The following is a 5000-nucleotide window of genomic DNA, read 5'->3' on the forward strand; positions in this document are numbered from 1 at the left end:
TGTGTGTGTGTGTCCACTTGTGTTTTATTGCTGCCTTATGGAAGACATTAATACAAATGTCTGTATTTGTTTATATTGTTTTTCAATAAAGTTTTATTGGAAAAAAACCTTCTGACGTCACTGATGACCTCACTGATGACCTCACACCTTCTCTTCTTCTCTTTCAGCAAATCCGCTGGAAGAACTGACGACAAAAGACTTTTACTTTGAAAATCAGCGAGGCGACTTCCTGAGACACACACTTTGTTCCTGTTGAAATGAATGAATGTAAAAAAATAAAAATATCTAAAAACTGGATCTTTGTGACTATATGAATAACATGGTTTAAACATGTTAAAGCTGCAGTGTGTAACTCTGTGTGTGTCAGAGAAGTGAAACATTTTCTAAGGTTTATTCTCCTTAACTGAATAAACAAACTTTCCTCACAGGAAAATGTGATCCCTGGAACACTGTTTGAAGTTAGAAAGCTTCCTGGAAAGTTACTGTTTCACTGTTGTTGTTTACAGCAGCAGGGCCCACAGTTTGGTTCACAAACATATTCTAGTCGTTTGGTAAAAACTTGCTGAAAATGCATTTTATGTTGTAAAAGTGAAATACAGATTTTAATTCTGGCTTCGTCCAACATCTTAGATTTTAGTTTTTTAATAGTTGCAAATTAACACATAATTAACCCTTAAACAGATTGTATAAGTATGTCCCAAAAACAGAAGTGTTGGGTGAACGAGGGAACAAGTATGCAAGTGAACAAGTATGCAAGTGAACAAGTATGCAAGTAAACTAGTATGCAGATGAACAAGTATGCAAGTAAACTAGTATGCAAGTGAACAAGTATGCAAGTGAACAAGTATGCAAGTGAACAAGTATGCAAGTAAACAAGTATGCAAGTAAACTAGTATGCAAGTGAACAAGTATGCAAGTGAACAAGTATGCAAGTGAACTAGTATGCAAGTGAACAACTATGCAAGTAAACTAGTATGCAAGTGAACAAGTATGCAAGAAAACATCAGTGGGAAAGATACTGTCAAATTTGCATATTAATTCAAACATTTCAGAAAATAAATCTTTATTAAAATAAAAAGTCAAAAGCTTGGACTCAGGTTCAAACATTTATTCATGTTTATTTTGGTTTAATTATTAGAAAAATAAAAAATAATTATCCTATTGTGTTGATTTCACAGTTTATAAGAATTGATTAATAACATGGATAATATTTCTCCAAACCGAATGAATTAATTCAGTTTACAGATTCAAACGTTGCTGTTCACATGGACGTTTAGTACAATGAATGGATCGGATGTTAAAATGCCCAAAGTGAGGCGCTCCGGTGGTGTAGTGGATAGAGTGCGTACCATATTGGCTCTGGCCTTTGTTGCAGTGGTCGCGGGTTCAAATCAGACCTGGGACCTTTACTGCAGGTCATCCTCTCTCTCTCTCTCTCTCTCTCTCTGTCTCTCTCTCTCTCTCTGTCTCCCCATTTCAACTCTGTACTGTCTAATAAAGCTTGAAAATGCCAAAAAAAAGTATATTAAAAAAAAGAGTTGTTCCTGACTTTCATTACGATCCCTCGTATGAAACTTAAATATCAAATAGTTTGAATTATAAATGTTGTTTATCCGACGAGGTCCAGTCAGTGAGCGAGCTCAGAACAACATCGCCAGAAGCTAATCGGCTTCAATCATTTACATGGAAATATTTTCCTTTGATTGGTTTTAGATGAAATGAAATCTCCTTCAATTCATCCCTTTAATTCAGAACAATGACTTTATATGGAACGGTCTGATAAGCTTTGGTCTTGAAAAAAGGTTTTTAATCTGAAAATAAGTTTCCATGTGAGAATGTGTGTGACTGCTGCATGTTTGAGGTGGTGGTCTGAGGGGCCGTAGGCGCTGAATGGCAGCCACGCTTCTGTCAGTCTGCCCCAGGGCAGCTGTGGCTACTATGGTAGTTTACCACCACCGGTATGACTGTGTGTGAATGAATGGAACCTGGAACCCTGTAAAGCGCTTTGAGTGCCTAGAAAAGCGCTATATAAAATCCAATCCATTATTAATATTATAATTATTCATGTAAACCCGTCTAGTGATTATATCTGGTGACATTGATCAGTGTTGATTTTCTGTTAATGATTAAAATGAAAAAAGTAAAAAGCCGCGACGTCGTCTTCTGCTCCTCAAAACCCTGAAGACACAAACACAGAGAAACATTTATTCATCAGAACATGAAGGCCATGGCTGTGTTCCAATCCCCATACTCTGTTATTTAGTTACCATACTTTCTGCTATATAGTACGGTAGAAAAAAGATGTATGATGTCCCGATTCTTGTGGCCAGATTTAGGATGGTTAGAAATACCCGGATGTCTACTAGATCCGGACGAGATTTTTAGTGTTAAAAATCAGCATCCTATTTGGGCGATTCTGACCAACAATCCAGTGCGCACCATAAGTGATGTCACATCAACGGAGCCCCAGTATGAAAACAAACAGCGATAAGACGGATATAAAAGCAAGGAGAAGATCAAGGCGCCATGTTATGATGAAATAAACAAGTAAAAGTATGTCCCACTTGTAGCATACTGCATCCTAACTAGATTATTTTAATGGTCAGATGTAGTATGTAGGAGATGAAAAGGAAAGAGTATGCGATTTGGAACGCAGGGCTTGTTTCAATGAAGAACAGATTTGTTTAAATAACAGAAAATACTCACAGCTGATTGGTCCGACAGCAGCAGCAGGCTGGTCGGAGGAGGCCCTACACTTCTGAAAACAGAAAAGAAGTTTTTGTTTCAAATATTTTTTTATTGAAAGCATTTGTGCAAATCTCTTGACATCTATACGCAATAACGAACTGCTTCAATTTTAATTTTTTTTACAAGCATGTTATAACAGGGAAAAGAAGAGGGAAAAAAACACAAAAAAATAGGAAAAAATGAAACTTTCCATCTGCTCAGCCCTTAACCTTTCCATCGAGGCCCACGTGTGATTTTTAGTGTTTAGAATTTTCTTTTGCTTAATTGACCAAACCCCATGATTCTGTTACTAGTCCGACAGTAGTTCTGGAATATGTGGTTTTCAAACTAGCTGTCAGGATTCTAACTGTTACAACGTGTGTTGTTATGGTAGTTTCAGAGTGGAAAAGTAAGTGGATCAGTTTACCCCCTTGATTTCGCTAGTCTGTCTCAGTTTACCCTAAACTGGGGTAAAGTGAGACCCAAGAAAACTTTTTTTTAAACAACCATATTTTCACTGCCCTTTGTCCTGAATACATTCTGATAATGTCCATTGCTAGGAAACCTCCAGAATTAATTGGAAATGTGTAAATTTTACTGATAAATCAGTTTAGCTCGCTTAGATGGGAGCAAATGTAAAAAGTGTCTCACATTTCCCTGTTCTCCCCTACACCACACTCTTTTTGTGTCAAAACCATCAAAGTAAACCATGTGGAATGGAGGATGTTTCACTCAGGCTCACCTTCACACCTCCAGGCGATGCCATTGATCACACAGGTCTCAGCTGCAATGCAGGTGTTACACACAGGGATTGTTGTGTTGACATCTGATGAGGAGCACAAAACGAATGAGTCCACTAGAGAATCTGACGGTACCAAAGGTCTGAATTATCCTTAAGACATGATCATCTCCTGATACAATAAGGATTCCATTCACTGTCAGTCTGAAGAACTAGACTCATAACTTTGTGCTTCAGCAGCTGAAGCCTCTGGATCTTGATCTGAGCATTTGGCTCAACGTTGACACCACGGTGTAACTGCAGAGAAGGAGCTTGATGCTTACCTGCACAGTATGCTAGATAGCAGTTATTGGGCCTTAGGATCTTGTAGACGTAGTAGTTTCCTGGGCAGGCTTTCACATGGATTGGTTCTTGCGGATACTGGCAGCAGCCTCCGTACCAGCTGCCACAGACCTGGGCCTGGATGATGCCTTCAGAGAGCAGCGGGTGGGGCGTCTGAAGCCACAGTGGAACACCAGTTCCACACATCAGTTTCTCAACACATCTCTCTGGCATCTGGACGCTGCTGTTACCGAGGAACAGACGGTACCAGCCCTGCCAGGCTGAGTATCGGTCGCAGTGATAAGGCGGCTTGTTCCTGTACCTGACGTCTGTGGCCCTCCAGGCGTCGTCTAGCGGCGTGTAGCGATCACACGGGTCCATGCAGCGAGATGTGCCGTCCACCAGGAGGCAGTCCTGACCAGAAGGGCACGGTCTGCTGCTGCAGGAAAACCTCACGGAGCCGGCCGGGGTCGGTTGGGTCGGGTGTGAATCAACCTGGATGGAGAAAACAGAAAGAGAAAAATAAACTTTTCTAGTGACATAGTGACATCTGTAGATGTATGTTAGGAAAAAGGTGAAAAGGTAAAACGTGTATAGATTTAGTTTGGCCCAAAATAGCAGAAGGAAGAGGAGGAGGAGGAGGTGGAGGAGGAGGAGGAGGAGGAAGAGGAGGAGGAGGAGGAGGAGGAGGAGGAAGAGGAGGAGGAAGAGGAGGAAGAGGAGGAGGAAGAGGAGGAAGAGGAGGAGGAGGAGGAGGAGGAGGAGGAGGAGGAGGAGGAGGAGGAAGAGGTGGAGGAGGAGGAGGAGGAGGAGGAAGAGGAGGAGGAGGAAGAGGAGGAGGAGGAGGAGGAGGAAGAGGAGGAGGAGGAGGAGGAGGAGGAGGAAGAGGAAGAGGAAGAGGAGGAAGAGGAGGAGGAGGAGGAGGAAGAGGAGGAGGAGGAAGAGGAGGAAGAGGAGGAGGAGGAGGAAGAGGAGGAGGAGGAGGAGGAGGAGGAAGAGGAGGAAGAGGAGGAAGAGGAGGAGGAGGAGGAAGAGGAGGAGGAGGAGGAGGAGGAGGAGGAAGAGGAGGAGGAAGAGGAGGAAGAGGAGGAGGAAGAGGAGGAAGAGGAGGAGGAGGAGGAGGAGGAGGAGGAGGAGGAGGAGGAGGAGGAGGAGGAAGAGGTGGAGGAGGAGGAGGAGGAGGAGGAAGAGGAGGAGGAGGAAGAGGAGGAGG

This window comes from Ammodytes marinus (genome assembly GCF_949987685.1).
Source record: "Ammodytes marinus genome assembly, contig: scaffold_274, whole genome shotgun sequence".
NCBI lineage: Eukaryota > Metazoa > Chordata > Actinopteri > Uranoscopiformes > Ammodytidae > Ammodytes > Ammodytes marinus.